The following is a 20137-nucleotide window of genomic DNA, read 5'->3' as shown; positions in this document are numbered from 1 at the left end:
TACCCAAACTAGGCCCTCTCATACTCCACAGTAAAAAAATTACTATTAGGCCTTCCTGGGAGCCTCCGCAGCTACAGGTGGCCACGCAATTAGGTTCTCACCAATGCCACAGGAGTGGAATGACCCGTCACCCTTGAAAGCCTTGGCCACAACACATTGTATGTGCAATCTTTCACACTCTATTCCTTCGCCCCAAGGTGAATACAAAGATTCATCCCTAGGGAAGGACCCTAGGGAACTCAGCCTTTAGGATACAGAAGCGGAGTAGACTTTGAGAGAGCAGAGAAACAACATGGAATGAACCTGAAGCCCTGAATGACTGCATGCAGCTGAGGAGCCTGCCTATCCGCCCCGGATCCTTCTGTGAAAGAGACACAAACTTCTCGGACCTTTACTCCACGTGATGTATGTTATCACGTACCACGCCTGTTTGTCGTAATAGCGGAGTGTGTAATTCTAGTGCGACCGCTCCTCGGGAGAAATGACTTAGCTGAAAACTTGTAATACTTTTGTACAAGCTGATGATAAAATCACAGCCACAGTCTGAGAGCCAACTCAGGGGTTAGGGCAGGCATTAGAATATTAGAACAAAATGTTCTTTACGTCTGGTAGACTCATCGTGAAGATCGGCCTGCATATTGTTTTCAACTTCTCTGATGTAACAGAGATGCTCCCGCTTTGCTGAGTGTATAGAAAGTGTCTGATTAAAGGCAAAGCGTGGAACTAACTCAAAACCTTTAAACTCCTATGGCTTCAAAAGTCTTTATTTCCAGGCAAAATGTGAAAGTGGAAAAAAAAAAAAAGAATGACCAATTCTGTTTTTAGGAACAATCTAATCTGGTCCTTGGAGCTGAAGGTTTATAGCAGAGGGTAACTTGCCTGGATACAATTCGGTGGGTATCAGTTTACGTTCCTACATCGTAAACTTAGTGCTATTGCGGAATGGGGACAGAGAGATGAAACACAGAGCCATGAATCATGCCTTTCGCGGACTCACAATCTAGTGAGGAGAAACAGAAATGCTGAAATAACAATGCTGGAATGCTGTGTGTAGTACCTGTCGCACCAGATAATAAGGGAGCATTACATTATCAGCCACACTTCTCATTTCGCAAATGAGAAAATTGTACTTGGGCAAACGTTGCCCAAAGTCACAGAGCAGCTCAACCAGAACCTGGGGGGGTGTGTCTGGTACCAGGAACCACTCCCTAAGCCCCCAGGAGGTGTGATGTACAGTGGAGGGAAAGGAGGTTTCCAACTGGCAGGTCAGCCGTTTTCCATCCCCTGGGACACTGGCTCAGAACTGGGGGGAAGAGAAAGGTCACACGATCCAGCCATAAGGTAGTCCCAAAGCTTCTCTGAAGCCCTCTGTGCTGGGAAAGGGCCTCATAGGTAGGGTCCCCAACCTTCCCAGCCTTGCCGCACAGCTCAGGAACTTATAAGACGGGCACATGGGGCCACCCAAATTAAAGTCTTTGGATTCTTACGTAATCTCATTATGGAAAGGATTCCTCCCTAACCAGAGAAGGAGATTCCTCTGTTTTTTGTGACTAAGGAGAAATCATTTAGAGTCACACGCTCTATCAACTGAGCCAGGCACCCCTATTTTTACTTTAAGACTTAATTTCCCTGTGTGCAATGTTTATCCATGCCTTCTTTTTTAAAAATGTTTATTTTTGAGAGAGAGCGCGTGCTCACACGTGCACATGCAAGTGGAGGAGGGGCAGAGAGGGAGACAGAGGATCTGAAGTAGGCTCTGCACTGACAGCAGAGAGCCCAACGCACGGCTTGACCCCCATGGACGGTGAGATCATGACCTGGGCCAAAGTCCGATGCCTAATCTACCGAGCCACTCAGGCGCCCCAATGCTTATTCATTAGTCCCAATGTATGGCTCTCACATTCTCTGGAAGGTGTAGGGGCAGCAATCTCATGTTTATATAGGATTAGAATCACTGTCGGGCGAATTTCTATCTCTGTAAATTTCAAATCCTTCTGGACTTTTTCTATTTTTTTTATTGCATATTCTAAACTGCTTACTTATTTTGAGAGAGAGAGAGAGAAGGAGAGAATGTGCATGCAAATGGGGGAGGGGCAGAGAGCGAGAATCCCAAGCAGGCTCTGCACTACATGAGCGCACAGCCTGATGCAGGGCTCAACCTCAGGAACCCTGAGATCATGACCTGAGCTGAAAACAAGAGTTGGACACTTAACTGACGGAGCCACCCAGGCGCCCATGGACTTTTTCTATTTCCAATAAATGACCTCTGTGGTAATGGATTACTGTTTACTCACATCCCTACCCCTCCCTTGCTCTATCAATTCTGGGCGTGGTCACATGACTTGATTTGGCTAAAGGAACACGATGGACGTAACATGGTAGAGGTCTTGATTTTTTTATTTTTTTCTGATGGCATAATTTTATTTTATTTTTTTTAAATATAATTTATTGTCCAATTGGCTAACATACAGTGTGCACACTGTGCTCTTGGATTTGGGGGTAGTTTCCTGGGGTTCATCACTTACATACAACACCCAGTGCTCATCCCATCAAGTGCCCTCCTCCGTGCCCCCATCACCCATTTTCCCCTGTCCCCCACCCCCCCATCCACCCTCAGTTTGCTCTCTGTATTTAAGAGTCTCTTACGGTTTGCCTCCCTTCCTCTCTGTTTGTAACTATTTTTTTCCCCTTCCCTTCCCCCATGGTCTTCTGTTAGTTTCTCAAGACCCACACTTGCTTGAAAACACATGATATCTGTCCTTCTCTGACTTGACTTATTTTACCCAGCCTAATACCTCCCAGTTCTCTTGATAGAGGTCTTTAAATAAGCTTCCACGACTGGTGTGGCGCGTGTGCTCTTGTGGTCCGCCATGAGGAGAGCGTGAAACTAGGAGCTGCTGCCCCTTCAGCCTGGTCTCTAAAATGAACACGTCAGCTAACCTGTGCCCAACCCGCAGCGGACCAGTCGACTGGCAGCCTGAAGCAGAACCACTCTGCTGAATCCCTCTGCAGACCAGACAGGGTGGGAACAACCGCCCACCGTGAGAGCCACTGAGTTTGGGGATCATTTGTGATGCTGCATTATCGTGCCCGCAGCTGACCAATGGCATCACCATTTTATATCAACTGGCAAGGCTAAATTACAGGTACACATCTACGGATTTCCGGGCAACGCACGCTCTTTGATTTTTCTCTTGGACCGCACAGGCACCCTGTCACCCAAGACACGCCATTTCTCGACTACTGGAACGAAGATCCTGGCAGGTTAGAGTGTCGTAGATGGGTTCACAGACCCTCAATAAAAGCAAAAGCTCATTTTGACTGTGAAACGTTTGTGCTAACATCTTCCCATACGATGCAGACGTAGGAAACCAGAAGCTATTTTTCACAGAAGACATACGTAAAATACTACAATTTCGGAATAAAAAGGGTACTGATGGTAAAATAGTATCTTCAGGCTCATGGTCTCTCTAATCTCCCTCAGTAATTCTTCTGTTCTCCTGTCAATATGTTTTAAGTTACTATTGTCAAGACCATTGTCTCGTCTCTCCTCCCCACAGCCTCCCCATCCCACCCCCTGATTCTGGTAACACTCCTATCACTAAAATCTATGCAAGATTTCACAACGCTCCTGAAAAACATTTTTTTTTTCAACGTTTATTTATTTTTGGGACAGAGAGAGACAGAGCATGAACGGGCGAGGGGCAGAGAGACAGGGAGACACAGAATCGGAAACAGGCTCCAGGCTCTGAGCCATCAGCCCAGAGCCTGACGCGGGGCTCGAACTCACGGACCACGAGATCGTGACCTGGCTGAAGTGGGACGCTTAACCGACTGCGCCACCCAGGTGCCCCGTGAAAAACATTTTTTAAAGAAATCTGTAGGTCCCCACAGTTTAGGAACTGCACCAAACAGGACTTTTTCATGCATCATGATTACTGATAAGCCTGGTTTTCACTCCCACTTCAAGATAAAATAGCACACACTACATGAATTACATCAGCCAAATGAATTAGTCCAAAATTTTTATTTCAATATAGGTTTTGAAATACGAATGAGACTTTGGGGATTGAACAAAAATTCCAATGAGATGTGCAAGCAAATGAGATGTGAAGAGATCTAGAGGCCAGTTTCCCAGATCTCTATAGGGCACTTTGCAGGCAACAACGGGGTCCTTGAGTGATTTGAAAGTTACAGAAAGCATAGCGGAAACGATAACCATAATGAAGCTGCACAACATTCCATGTCATTTGGAGCCAGAATTAATTTTTTTAAAGATTTTTAAATTTTCAGTACAATTTACTCCCTAACGTGGGGCTCGAACTCATGACCCCAAGATCAAGAGTCGCATGCTCCACAGATTGAGCCAGCCAGGCGCCCCGTGACTGGAATTATTTTAATTCCATTTGGTGACGCTGGCTGATACACAGGTCTACAGGTGGATGCTAATGGTTCCGACCCTATTCCCCACCACGGTCTTCCTTTCTCCATCTCCTCCCACCACATCAGCCTCCTTGCTGCTGCTCAAACATACAGACACTCCTGCTCTGGCCCTTTGTCTTTGCTGGTCCTTCTGCTGCCTGGAACATTCTTCCCCCACAGACCCAAATGGCTCCTTCATGCCCCTACTTCATTCAGGTCCCTTTGGAGACGCCTCCCCCTCGGAGGCCAGCCCAAGCTACCTTATAACTCAAACAGGCCTCTCACCCTCTCTCTTCGACTCACTCTATTTTCTCCTCACAGCATATGACTTTGAGGTTCTTATGTGTTTGTATTTTTTCTTGCTTCTCCCATGAGCGTGGACTGTGTGTAGTTCACTACCATGCCCCAGCTCCTGGAGAGTGCCCGTAGGGTTCACACGCAAGAAATATTTACTAAATACATAAACTGGGAGTTTTAGAAGTTGCTGCATGGAAAAAAAAAAAAAAAGAAAGAAAACATTTAATTACTTATTAAATCAGTTTGTTAGACAAAAATCTTTCAATACATAGAATCCATGGGGATAGAGAAGGAAAATAACTAAAAGGACCCTCAGCAATAGAGTTGGAAACCATATTTTCTTAAGTTTATTTATTTTGAGAGAGAGAGAGAGACGTGCACACATGCACAGGCAGGGGAAGAGCAGAGAGAGAGAGAGAGAGAGAATCCCAAACAGGCTCTACACTCTCAGCGTGGAGCCGAAGGTGGGGCTCACGCTTGCGAACTGTGAGATCACAACCAATCTGAAATCAAGAGTCCCATGCCTAACTGACTGAGCCCCCCAGACGTCCCCAAGCCATTTTCTTATCCAACTACTGAGAAGTCACATAAGCCTGGACCAGCTGCTTAAGTGTATCAAATCCCAGTACACTCTTTAAGGGGGAAAACCATTGTAAGTCTGTTCTATAGGACTGAAAAATATTTCAATCATTGTCAAGCACCACTTAGAAACAAAGAAGTTAAATATTCTCTGCAATCAGTACACAACTCAACTATTGCCCCTCGACCTTCTAAAACAAGGCCTATCTCAGAACTTCCCTGAGAAGCTTCCAGCATTTGAGTATGTGACATTTCAAGGACTGTTCTTAAAGAGGTGCACAGCCACTCGACCAGGAGAGCACAGCATTTGGTTAGATTCCTATAGTCGTGTTCTTGGGTTGCTTCATAAAAGCCCTACAAATCCTTCCGAATGACTCACAATAAACCTTTACAAACAATGCATACAAAATCATGCCCTATTTTTCCACGGCTTAGTTGGTACAACATGAAAAAATTATGTTTTCTGTTTATATAGCTTAATAAACCTCTCTAGACTCTTAAAATGCCTTTTCTCCTAACTGCAAAATTATATTTATCAAATATGGAAGCATTTTTCTAATCACGTGATCTAACGTCTCAAAAACTTAAATCTGGATAAACAATACTAAATTAAGGCTGGTATATTTTGAAACAGCAAGAATTTGTGTGTGGAATGTTTTAACAGCTCGTGGATTCCTACGACCACTCAGTATGACTTCTACAAACACCAACCAAAACTCGACCAGGGAAATCAAAGTTCTCAAAGTAAAAACGCTTAACAAAAAACAGGAATGTGTAACGTTATTTTGATTCTTCCTCCATCATATTATGGAAACATAAAGAGGACAGAAGAATCTGAGGAATGTGGCACCAGCAGCAGGCATCACGGATGCGAGAAGATGGTCCGATAATATCGGTGTTAATATTTACCGGATGCTTCCTTAGCTGCCCTTCGTATGCATGTTTTAATTTAATCCTGCACTCTGAGATAAATACTATCTTTATCGGACAGAAGCTGAGGTCCAGACAAGTTAAATATCCTTGGCCAAGGTCACACAGCCGGTAGGGTTCAGGGCAGTCCTGCCTACCCACTCCCCAGTAAAGCCTCCAGCATGGCTTCCTCCAGAAGGCAATGAAGGGAGCTACCTAGAGAGCTTTCTTCTCTTCAGAATTCACCAGAGTTCCAACAGCTAACATACCAAACAGAAGTGGTACCTCACAAAAGCTTGAGATACGTACTATTATTTCCATTTCACTTTTTTTTTTTTTTTTAAGTTTATTTACTGATTTTGAGAACGAGCAAGAGACAGCACATGGGAGGGGCAGAGAGAAAGGGAGAGAGAGAATCCCAAGCAGGTTCCGCGTGCTGTTAGCACAGAGCCCGGTGCGGGGCTCAAACTCACGAACCCTAAGACCATGACCCGAGCCGAAATCAAGAGTTGGTCGCTTAACCGACCGAGCCACCCAGGCACCCCATTTTAGAGATGAAAAACAAGGAGGCACAGAGAGGTTACATACTTGACTGAAGGAAAAGTCAGGATCCCCAGTGAGGTAAGTAGCTTCCAGCAACCACAGGCTGGACCACTGTTCTACTGCTATTCTCTCTACTCCTCTTGGCCAAGCACTCTCGCCCACTCATGACTTTAACCTCCTGGGCTTCTTCATCTGCGGAATTAGCTAGTTGGACTAGACGACCTCTAAGTTTCCTTCTGGCTTCTCAGGGACCCGGTGCTCAATTCATCCGCTTGAAATCATCCTTTTGCCACGATGAAAACACCCAGGATAGAGTATTTCAGTGATCCTGCTTTTTTTCCCCCGGGGGAGGGAAATGCACCCAAATCATGATCTTAATATACTTTCAGGATTAAGGCTCATTTTTTTAGAATTTGGTATCAAAGAAAACTTGACATCACAAAGTTTTCATTAAAAAAAAAAAAACAGTTAACCATTTCTTGAAAAGAAATGGCAATTAAAAAACAAAACAAAATCATAAGCTATAATTCCATTACACCTGTGGTAGTCTGTATAGCTTCTTTGCTGGAAACAATGGTCTTCAAAGTTTACTGTGCATCTCAGCATTTATACGTATTTCATTAAAACACATGGCCTATCATCAGTATCTTATTAAAGATGGTGATCAGCGGTGGTGGAAGAGTTTTCTTGCACAGTGTTTTAAAACCATCTGTACTGGTTGCAAACCAATATAAGATATATTTCGTCTAAAAAAATCATAGTTCTTAGCCTCTAATAAGGACAACAAGATCTGTCAACAATGGCCCGCACTCCAACATGACAGCACGGGGCTGGAGGTGAGTAGTAGTCCTCTTTGTAAGCAAAGCAAGGGCTCTCTTTAGTTGGCCAGAGTCCCCACCACTCCCAAGTAGGTTGAACTTGTCACTTTACACACACACTGTGTCCTGAGGGCATGAAGTTTGAGAAGTTGAGGATACAGGTTTTGCAGCTTAGGCATTTCTGCTCTAACTACACATCTGAGATGGTATCCCATATTCAAAACTGCTAGGGGTGCCTGGGTGGCTCAGTCGGTTAAGCATCCGACTTTGGCTCAGGTCACGATCTCACGTTCGTGGGTTCAAGCCCCGCATCGGGCTCTGTGCTGACAGGTCAGAACCTAGAGTCTGGAGCCTGCTTCGGATTCTGTGTCTCCCTCTCTCTCTGCCCCTCCCCTGCTCATGCTGTCTCTCTCTCGCTCCAAAATAAATAAACATAACATAAAAAAAAGTTTGTTGGTTTTTTTTAATTTTTTTTTTTAACGTTTATTTATTTTTGAGACAGAGACAGAGCATGAACGCGGGAGGGTCAGAGAGAGGGAGACACATAATCTGAAACAGGCTCCAGGCTCTGAGCTGTCAGCACAGAGCCCGACACAGGGCTCGGAACTCACGGACCGCGAGATCATGACCTGAGCCAAAGTCGGCTGCTTAACCGACTGAGCCACCCAGGCGCACCAAAAAAAGTTTTTTTTTTAAACCTGCTCTACATTCAACGCTTGCCTTCAGTCAAACTCAAAACTGCAGCTATAGAATGGAAACCCCAAAAGGTCCCACCTCTTTAAAAGTGTTATTCCTTTTTTTAAAAATCCACAATCTTCGCAATGCTAGTGACTCCATCAGTGGGAACCAACGGGTTCCCAACTTTGACAACAAATTAGAATCTACTTTGACAAGGGCTCAAACCCGGCTCACCCCAGGTCAATCACATCATAAGCTCTGGGGGTGGAGCCAGCTGTCCTTATTTTGTCCGGGTTCACCCATGTGATTCTGAGGACAACTCACATTGTCATACAGGGACTCATAAATTAATAAGACTGATTGCCACAAACCACAGATAAGAAGAACTCTCGTTACTTTGCAGCATAGGTTACGTCGACATGTAAGATGCCCTTCACTTTCTGGGTTTTGACAAAATGTTATTTCTTTCTCCCAACATCTAATGTGAAATGTGCACATAACTTAGTAGCTCTTAGCCAAATTTCCTGTCTGGTGTTCACACATTTTAAACAACAAATATTTTGGTGTGGGCCCCTGGAAGTGCTGAAGTGAGGCCAACGTACAAAAGGGAGTTTCCAGCTCAGGCAGAACATTGAGACATATTAAAGCACACACTGTCAAACAAAGAGTTGGTGCCAGACTCCAGATGTCTAGTGTTAAAAATATCCTATCAAAAGATCTCCTCGGTAAAGATCTGAAATTGAAACTATCTATAGAGTGCTTGGGGCCGATGAAATGCCCGTGTGATATCTGCTGAGTCCTGAAGAGGTATTTTAGTCCACAGTCCACCAGCCTGTCCATTATCTCAATGAAGTGAGAACAGCAGAGGAAAGGAGGGGCCTGGAAAAAGTTAATCTAGAATTTCTGAGGTGAAGGCTTTCTGTAACACACACCGAGCTTACAAAGAAACTCCAAAACCCTGTTTCCTTCATTTGATGTTTGATACCTGAAGACGCACGGGCACAATATAGGCTTCTTTATGCTTATTATCATGGTGTTCAGTTTACTTAACAGTAAGCTGTACAAATACGTCTTTACAGATTTCCCTGCTGCTGCCATTACTTAGATAATTACACCAGGTACTGACAATCAGGCAGCTAAATTAGCATTCGAGAGGCTTTCACGGGATGATTTAGGTAAGAAAAAACTGGTGCGTCAATTCTAAGTCCAGATGTGCTGCTGTGCCAGCTGTTCGAGGCCTGGTGATGGAGTAATATGACCTAAAACGTGCTCTCTCGGGAAAGGACACCAGGGAAGTGTCCGGGAGAAAGGGCTCTTAAGCACACCCAGGACGACTAGGGCTTTGGCTCTAAATTCAGTGTTTACAACCGGGTCCCGTTGTGTGATAACCGGTCCAAACACAACTTTAAATTCACACACGTGACCATAATGCCAATGCTTTAATTTGGAGATCTGGAGTCAGAAGTTTGTGTGTGCAGTGTTAGGTATTATGTTTCTGGGGAGTCCCCTACCCCAGGTAAATAAGGATCCGTGAGGGAGGGGAAACCAGTTAGCACCTTCAGGCAATACGGTAATTGCAACCACTTTAAAACTGCTGACTTATTATTTCCGTCGTGATTGCGACGATGGGATGCTCAATGGGATGCTCGTGGACCCTTCCAACCACTGTAAACTCCAGGAGTCTGGAAACATTTGGCCTTCTATTAAAATGTAAGTATCTTTTAACTTTATTTATTTTTGACACAGAGCGAGAGTGCAAGTGAGGGAGGGGCGAAGAGAGAGAGGGAGAGAGACAGGATCCCGAGTAGACTCCGCACTGTCAGTGCAGAGCCCGACACAGGGCTCGACCCCACGAACCGTGAGATTGTGACCTGAGCCGAAATCAAGAGTTGGACACTTGACCGACTGAGCCATCCGGGCTCCCCTAGAATGTAAATATCTTGTACAAGGGCACAGCTTAGGCTGTATAGAGCAGGTACTAAGGAATAGGAGGACACCTGAGAGCAAAGCCTACCCCACACTCCCCTGAGCCTTTTACTGGCTATGTGCTTCATGCTATGTTATTTGCTCTATGTCTCGGTCTGTATCTAGTGTCAAATGGGACTCCTGTGCCATTCTTAAGCAATACATTAAAAGCAATTAGCCTGTGCCTCACTAGTAGGTGCTTCCTAAACAGTAGATATTGTTACTATTTGATACAAACAAGAAGACTGTCAGAATTGTCCCCGTTGGAAAAGCTAAAAGGTAGATGGACTCAAGATTCAAAATCCAGTTCTGTCCAGCTTCACAAGCCAAGTGACTCCCCACCCCATCCCCCCACCTCCTTTATACCAAACTGCCCTAGCAGAGAGGTGAGAGGAAGCGAGGTACACTTTTGTCCTAGCATTGTTGAAGCCCTAGAATGTTCTAGACAACCAAATATTGTAGGTAAGGCAAGAAATAATTCAACGAAGCTTCTTAATATTCTCAACATGGAACAGGCCTAACCAAGTTCAGTTCCCAAGTGTGAAAATAAAGACATGGATTTTTTTTTCCAAATCTCCTTAAAAAAAAAGAAAGTCTTCTTCAAATTTCCTTAATATAAACTGCCTTGGACTAACTGGTATTTGCATGGCTCCCATAAATATATACCTACAAACACGTAAATATATTATTCCTCATATATGAATGCTTCCAAGATGTTTTTGACCGCCCCAGGTTACCCCTGCAACTTATTCTTCTCACAGTCCAAAGCACTTCTCAATTTTCGTTCGCATTTCATTTCTGAAAACACATCTTGAGGAAGAGCCTAGGAAGATGACCAGGCCCATCCACCAGGAAGGGGCTGTGTTTTGGCGGGAGGCAAAGTTTACAAGTGGTTACCATGGAGTATGGCGGGCAGGCACTACGGGACAAAGGGGGAAGAGCCAACTATAACGATGCACGTATCTGAGGTGGGAGAGGCTTTCTGTTCTGCCGGAAAATATTTCTGTTTTATAATCTTACCAAAATAAACATTCTGGTTCGTATCTCACTAGATAAGGTATTTAACTAATACAGTAGCATATTTAACTCCAAATTGGAAGTACTCCTAGGATGGGGTAATATTTATTTCATAGGCTTACAGTGAGGGTAAATTAAATATTGTATGAAAATTGGGGTGCCTGGGTGGCTCAGTTGGTTAAGCATCCAACTCTTGATTTTGGTTCAGGTCATGATCTCAAGGTTCAGAAGTTCAAGCCCTGCATAGGGCTCTGCACTGACAGTGTGGAGCCTGCTTGGGATTCTCTCTCTCCCTCTCTCTCTCTCTCTCTGCCCCTCCCGTGTGCGCCTTCTCTCTCTCAAAATAAATAAAGAAACATTAAAATAAATAAATATTGTACGAAAATTGGTTAATACAGTCTTTGGCACAGGGTAGTGACTCCCTAACTGGGTTCAAGAAATAATTCCATGCTTTGTGAGGCCGGTAGATTTAGACCCTCTTTATGGGGAAAAAAAAAAAAAAGTTACAAATACAAAATTATTACAAAAGTTATCATTTATTTAGATTAAGAAATCACAACACAATGCAAAATTTTTAAAGCTACCATTACCAAAACATCACAAAATCCGGAACAAGAAACCAGTAATGAATTAACCACCTGACACGCTGCTGTATATATTTCTTTTGGGCTTCATGTTCTTCGACTACTTCTCATAGAACAATGATTTATGTTAATATCATTCCCTATGAGGACATTAGTATTTTCTATAAATCACTCTTTCCTCAAGTGTGGGTGATCCATACTTATTTTTAATTATTGATAATTCAGAGAAGTTACTTTCTGCCTCACGGCTCCTTATTAGTAATGCCATAGAAATTTTTTGGATCGTTGTCAAATTTGTGAACACTTTTATTTCCTTTCGTATACGAGCCGTAAGAATTCAGGGCATTTCAAGTTTTCTTGTGCATTGACTGACTCCAAATATTCTCTGTGTTGATGACACTCATTAGCCAGTTTGTTGTCAATATCCTTTGTTGTCAATACAGACGCACTTGTGTCAAAAAAGCAAGAAACTTAAACACAGAATTTCCATAAAAAACATAGTGCATTTATAAATGTACACTTATACCTCACATTGCATTATATATAATTATATATAATTTTATGATATATAAATATATATAAGTATATACAAACATACAATATATATATGTATACTATAAATATTATACTTATATATTATATTGCATCATGAAGTATATTCCTAACAAAAGGAACTTCCAACCTAACCACACTTAGATAAGAAACAAACTCCCTGCTTAGAACTTTACACATTTAACAAACACAAGAATTTTCCAGACTAGCTTCTGGCTCCATACATTGCAAACTAATTCCTACTGGTAGATGTCAGAGTACACATTCATACTGCAATACTTCCTCCGGCCGGCCCTGCCCCTTTGTGGGAGGGCCCCAGGCGGGCTGGCACAGTGGGCAGTGTTCCTGGGGAGTGACTCCCATATGCAGGTGGCTAGGAATAACTTCACTAGACACAGAGATGACCATGAATCATATGAATACATGTAATATGTACCATTACACCCAAGCTAAGTGTGTCCCCAATTCGACTTCCCCCTAGCTGTATCTCAAAAAGACTCTCCACCCCGATGTCACTGGACCCAAGGAGATAGGTGACAGGAGGGATGTCAGAGTGGAAAAGAAAAACTTTAACCAACCGCTGCTAATCTTACTTGTTCAAATTTTACAAGCTACGAACCCACGATCGCACACTGCTAGGGCTCCTCCAGGATCTTGGAAAGGACTGTGTGGATCCTGGTAATGTATTCAGACGTGATAAAACACGTGTTGTCCAAGCGCGGGGCCCTGGGGCTTGACCTTCATTGGCTTCATAATAAATCTGCCTCTGTGGTCCTTACTATTACTCATTGTTTATCTCAGTCCGTACTTATCTAGTCTCTCCAAATAAATTTCAACTCCTTGGTGACAGGAAGTACTGTCTCAAGTACAAACATATAGTAAATACTCAAAAATGTGTGCGGTAGTCCTCACTATACATAGTGATTTTGACGGAGTCAGAAAGAGAGCAAGTATATGTGTAATATAAATGTATATATGTATTATGTACATACATATAAATATACGCACACATATATATGTACACACATATGTGGGTGTGGAGATATTCACACACACATATAAATATATTTAGATATGTATTATACACATATATGTATTTTACATGTTATATGTGTCATTTATCTATATAGTATGTCTATACATCAATTCTCTATATAATATCAAAGAGACAGTGAGTTGTTCCATGTTAACGACATGGCATCCAGATCTTGTCCCTTCAAGAGATCTATCTCAGAAGAAAGTCACCATTATAGCCTGGCAGATAATGAACAGGGCTTCCTTTAGGAGGCCAGTGGGTGAACCAGACAAGGGCCACTCTGACCATTTGGAGACTATCAATGCTGGACAGAGAGTCTGTAGTCCGTGACCCAAGAAGAGTCACTTTTACTCCTGCCAAAGTGGAGAGAGAGCTACTGGGAAGCCTTCATCCTTAAAGAGAATATCCATTAATGTGGTCCCTGCTTGCAGCTGGCCTTTTAAAAAAAATAAATAATGGGTGAAAATGCCTGCAACATTCCGGTGCTTCGTGCAAGGGGAAAATATAATTTTCTTTAAACTGATTTAGCACATTAAATGAAAGGCTTGTTTTTTTCCAACAAATGTCTGACATTTGCAGTTTCTGATTTTCAGATTCTAAATAAACAACATGTGCCATTCAACACTTGAGCGAGGTCAACATGGAACAAATCTATTGCCTCATCATGAAACAAAATGTATTATCTGAAATCCAGCAACTTCAGTAGTACACAGGCCCTATCAGCACTGTCAAGGTCTGAGGGCAGGGATAAGAAGGGGGTGGGAGAGAGGCAATATAAAGAATTGTGGGGTGTGGTTCTTGTCCTGACAGCAAAAGCTGGAAAAAAGGGAGGATTTTTTATTTTTTTTTTTTACATTTTATTTATTTTTGAGAGAGAGAGAGTGAGAGAGCACAAGCAGGGGAGAGGCAGAGAGAGGGGGAGACACAGAATCCGAAGCAGGCTCCAGGCTCTAAGCTGTCAGCACAGATCCCGACGCGGGGCTCGAACTCCCAGACTGCGAGATCATGACCCGAGCCGAAATCAGACGCTCAACCGACTGAGCCACCCAGGGGCCCCTACAAATTAGGGAGGATTTTTAAGGGGTCTGATAACTGTCCTGTCTCTCAGATCTCAGTCTTAAACACAAGACCTTTGGCTTCCAGACAGTTCGAGGAAAGCCCCCTGCATCAAGAGTCACCAGCCTGCTGTAGCCTTGAGGCTTCTTCACTGTCATCAGTGGGAAGCATCGCCATCAGTTTATATCTCTAGTATTGTCACAGTGGGAGAGGTCTCCAAAATAGACGCATTCTAAAGGAAGCTATTTTCCACATATGGAGCCTTTTGTCAACCCAGTCAATCAGTTGCAGGCAGTTTTTCTGACTGTGCATCTCAGTCACACATCAGAAAACATGGACACTACAACAAGAAAACAATCAGAAGCTTGTGAAACTTAGGAGACAGAATGTTCACTAGCAACGTCCCATAAAGGGTGATTTGACTATTTAGAGGTGAGAACCGGCTAAATGGAAAAAATGATTTTGGAGAATGCTGTGAAGTTTTGGATTTAGGGTTCCTCCACACAGCGTGTGATACATATGCACACGCATGCACACGCATGCACTTGAAACCTTGCCTGGCTCTGTACCTGGGACCTTCTTGTGAACCATGGGAGGGAGTAACAGGGCATCACACCGCCAAGCCACAAGGTGTAGGCAAAGAGCAGGGCAGGCAGTGACAAGCCTTTCATTCATTCATTTAGTCATTCAGTCATTCCTCCCCCCCACAGGAAATGTCCTCATGGGAATGTGCCCACAAGCTCCAAGCACAGTGCCTCTTTCTAGTCCTGGCTTTTTCCAAATAAAAACAGGCCACAAGGAAAGGCCATGTTGGAAGCCACTGGTCTTGACACCACTTTCCAGTCCACAGTGGCAAAGGCCTTTGCCCGCATCTAAAGTACCTCTGGCCACGAAGAACAGAAAGTAGCCAGAGCCTTCGACCCCAATCTGGACGACTGGATGTCTTCCCATTTCCCATTTTCAACCTTTCCTGGGAAAGGCCTGACGATTTCACATGGTTGTAGGTAGACACAACCCACCTTCTGTTCACCTCGAATGTAGACTTTCACAGTAGGATTGCAAACATACTCATTTAGTAAATACACAAAATGCAAAAGAAATTGGCTGACTGTGCTGTAAATGAGTACTTTACACAGGCTAGTTCACTTAATCTTCATCAGCCACTGCATGGGGTAGGTGCTGTTATTGTCTTCATTAAACAGAGGCAGAAACTGAGGCACAGTGTCACTGAGCGATTTGTCCACGGTCAAATGGCTGACAAGTGTCAGAGGTGTATATTCAAACCCAGGCAAGCAGGTTCACTATGCTACCCCTCAGATGATCCTCCCTTCAAGAGTTCAGAGCTACTTTAGTGGGGATAATAAGGGCTTACTAACCTATTACATACCCATTTATTTAGTATATTGGGGTGCCGTTTTAGAAGATAATGCAAATACTATTGTTGGAGCCCAATTCTACACTACGGGTAGTACAGTAACTACCTTATTTTTCTAAGGACTTTGATTTCTACTAATTAGATGGTTTACAAATCTACCATCTGACATGAAGCAGCATGGATTTTTTTACCTTGGTTTTGGAAATGAGGAAACTAACAAGTAGAAACTCACAAGACACCTGCTGACATTCCGGGTCAAGAACCACCAAGTCATAGCTACAGTGAGTCACTAGGTCAACAATATTTCATCTCCTAATGGGGCCTCTACAGAAAAATCTGAGTCAACAACAGCGAAGCTGAGGCTCCTAACATCTGAGGAAAGTTCTAAATGAGCCGCTAGTTTAGTAACAAGAATAACTGAATTGGGTCAGATTTCTCTGTTACGGTTTAAGAGGTGTGGTCTGCCTCGGGGCCTTTACACCTTCTGTTCCCTCCGCCTAGACCTTGATGTTCCCCGCGTGTCCTCATGGCTAACTTCCTCCCTTCTGGCAAGGTTTTGGCTTACCTCTTAGCTTCTCATTCTCAGTGAAGCCTGTCCTGACCAGCCAATTAAAAATGCTAACAATTCCTCCTCTCAATCCACCTTAGCCTGCTCGTTCTCTTTTCCATACTGCTAACCACCTTCCAACATCCTACTTAACTTATTCTTCTGCTCATTGCTTACTATCTCCCACCACTAGAAAATAAACTCCCCAAAGGATCTTTGCCACCAAAAAATACCAAGAGCCTAGAACTGTGCCTGGTACAAAACAGATGCTAAATATTATGACATAAATAAATTCAAAATGCAGAGGAACGTTGACAAATATACCAAATAATCAAATTTAGTAAGAATGGGGACGTCTAGGTGGCTCAGTTGGTTAAGCGTCCGACTCTTTGATTTCGGGTCAGGTCATGATCTCACAGTTTGCGACATCGAGTCCCACATAGGGCTCTGTGCTGCTGGGATTCTGTGTCTCCTCTCTCTATGCCCTTCCGCCCCCCTCCCCCCGCTTGGCCTGGGCTCGCACTCTCTCTCTCTCTCTCTCAAAATAAATAAACATTTTTTTTTTAATCTAGTAAGGATGATTAAACACTTGCCTTTCTGAAACCAAAAGCCAAAAGATTTCTCTGCACTGGGATGCATGGACAGAGCAGGCATTTCATGAGTCTGTGACATTGACCTTCAGTGCTAAATTTAGTGCCCTTGGTGTTTCTGAGATTCCTAGCTACCAGTTCAGCTTCACCTATCCAGGATGTGCACGTCAAGAGTGTTCCTACAAACTCAAGTACCTACTCACAGTAAGAAGCAAACAAATCTTGATCAGCTTTTCCCGTCTCCAGGAAACAGAGCTGGGCTATGAATGAATTGAGAGCAAGCTGATAGAGAAACACTTCACAATTGCAGGGCTATGGGATTTCTAGGCAATTTAAGTTGAGGGGAGGGCTTCAGCTGGGATATGGGGTTGTACACAGAGACAGGTGCTCCAGGACCAACCTAGCGATGAAAGGCAAGGACAGGGGTGCCTGGGTGGCTCAGTCGGTTGAGCGTCCAGCTTCGGCTCAAGTCATGATCTCACAGTTTGTGGGTTCGAGCCCCGCATCGGACTCTGTGCTGACAGCTCAGAGCCTGGAGCCTGCTTCCAATTCTGTGTCCCCCACTCTCTCTGCTCCTCCCCCACTCATGCTCTCTCTCTCTCTTTCAAAAATAAATAAAAACATTGAAAAATTAAAAAAAAAAAAAAAGGCAAGGACAAACTCTGGTGCTGCACTCCTCCAGGAAGAAGAGAGCTAAGACAGAGGACGGTGAAAAATCACACTTCCCGTGGCTCTACATAGCCCCAAATCCTTTTTCCTATGGGTACAGGAAAATGGTTAAAAACAGGAGCTACATGTAGATATGTAACAGAACAGAGACAGCTATTCTAAACTTAATGCACTTAATTAATCTGAATTAAAAAATACAATTTTAATGAAAACTACGGGCCTCGGGCACTGAAGGCCTTGAAAAATCTGTCAAGCGAGAAACACGCCACAGTCCCATAAGTCTTCATTGCATTATTGCTTAAGAATTTTGACTAGTGCTTAGATAGTAATAACTCAGAAGGGTCCCCAAAATGGAACTACTACCTAAACATATTTCTAGTACTCTCATGATCGCTAACTACAAGCTCAGCGCAAAAATGAAGGATAATATTAACATAGATCTTTTAATAGTCCTTTCAAGCATCTTTTTAATGTGGCCACTCAGTAACAAGGCCGTGAAATCAGTAAGTCAATCAGGAAAAATAAACATCTGCCTCCAAAACCTTATAGCCCAAACCACAAACAATAAATACCACTTAACAATACACACAGAGCTTTCACTAAATGCTTGGTCTGCTATATCTGCACTCAAGACCCTTCATCAAGTGTATTTATGTGACACTGCCTACTAATCAGGTTGTTTTTATTCTTCCTGAGGTCAGTTCTTACTTGCGCATATAGGGCTGTTTTTGAAAGCCCCCTAAGGGGCCTCTCCTCGACAGAGGCACCCAACAGTTGAAGTTCATCTCTTCATTCAGGGAATTTCAAGTGTTTGTTCATTTTAGCATTTACTTTCCATAAAGTTGGCTGGTTTTAAACTAATTCCAAAGTACAGTCATGGGTAGTCTTGCCACACAGTGTGCCTAAGTCATAACTATTGTTATAAATTTAATTCTTCAATGTTTTCATTAAGAGAAAAGAACTAGCCCTTTGGGGAGGGCCCTTAAAAGCTGAGTTTCAGAAAACTTTACAGAACCTTTAGCCCTCTGGGAAAATGTTTACCCAATACTAACAACAATTTCTGCAAACTTACAAAGCTTTTTTGATCCACCAACCATTTAAAACCATCTTCTAATTGATTACAAGCTAAATCCTCAAGAAGGAAAACCGCCTTTAATACATTTTAAACTTATATTTTCTTTTAACCAGCTAGTCCAAGCAGGCAGGCAATGTGGGAAAAATTTAATTACTCACCTTAATTACAGTTTATCCTGAAATAACTCTTAGCGAAAGTGAATGGGATATGCAATGACAGCCCTAAGTGGGGAAATATTATCTATTTATATATTTATATAATGTATATTTCTTATGTATATTGTTTTCTATGTATTATTAAAGCAAGGGAAGTAAATTAACTGACAAAATTACTATTGGAACTTTGCATTACTTAAGTCTTACTATTATTTTGAACTGCTCATCATGAAAAATCTGATTTATCCTTAAAGTACCTGCGGTTATGACTATTTAATCATGCTATGAATCAGCAAATTTGTTAAACTCCTGCTTTTAAGACTACCAAAACTTGCCTAATCTCACACCTCCATCGGAGGAAATGGCGTTAACTATCATGTGGATGTTTTAAAACTTTGTAAGTTTCAAAACCTGGACAATTACTCATCAGGATTATCTCCTTAAAGACATTCGGTAGACATTTTCAATGATTATTCCCCATTCCGGAAGCCCCTGCCCCTCTTTTCCTATGCTAAACTAGCATTCAACCCTTATTAAGCACCACTGTGTGCAAAGAGAAAGCACTATACCAAGCAAAAGAGCATAAGGCTCGGCCTCATTTTATTCGTGCATAAATAAACACAGCAGTCGTGATTTATTCTCACAACTTTGTAGGAACGTGAGTTGCATCCACACGGCTGAATCCACAGCATTCATTTGGAAAGGGCTTTCTGGGGTTAATTTACAGGTTCTCCGGATCAGACAGCCCCGATGGGGCATCACGCGGTCCCCTCATCTTCCAGCCCACACGGGACAATTCGTGGGCGCCAGCCACACCTTCTGCAGGTGGCTGGACCGCCGGAGCCAGATGAGCCGGACCCATCTCCCCTCGCAGGGACTCCGGATAGGAGTACGGAAATGCGTGCAAGGACTTGTGCGAATTCAAGGACTTGTTGAAGGGCCCCGGGGTCCTGGGCAGGAAGGGAAGCGGCCTGCCCGCGGGGGGCCTCCTCCCCCGCGGCCACCGAGTCCCCCACGCCCCGGGCGCTGCGCAGGCCGCCGCGCCGCCGCGGATCCCGGGCGTAGCCGGCGCACCTCGGGCCTAGCACCATTTGAAAGGCAAATCTCAGAGCCGGGGCACATTTAAATGCCCTGCCGCGGCCCCGGGGGATTGCTCTCCAGCACACACAGCCGCAGGGGCCTCCGGGGCCGCCCGGCCTGGGGCGTTGGGCGCGGCCCGCCGGCGCCCCCGGGACCTCAGCCCGCAGCGCCCCGGCGTCCGCGCCAGGCC

At 43.8% G+C, this 20137-nt stretch overlaps 1 protein-coding gene across 1 annotated transcript in view; it reads right to left on the bottom strand.

The window, feature by feature from the left end:
• JAZF1 (JAZF zinc finger 1) overlaps positions 1-20137 on the bottom strand; it is a 357655-nt gene that overhangs the window by 336610 nt on the left and 908 nt on the right. The window lies entirely within an intron of this gene.

The sequence above is a fragment of the Herpailurus yagouaroundi genome, unplaced genomic scaffold, assembly GCF_014898765.1.
Source record: "Herpailurus yagouaroundi ecotype Mexico unplaced genomic scaffold, PumYag 100, whole genome shotgun sequence".
NCBI lineage: Eukaryota > Metazoa > Chordata > Mammalia > Carnivora > Felidae > Herpailurus > Herpailurus yagouaroundi.
Note: the sequence above shows the minus strand (reverse complement) of the source record. Positions and strands in the feature narration are given on the sequence as shown.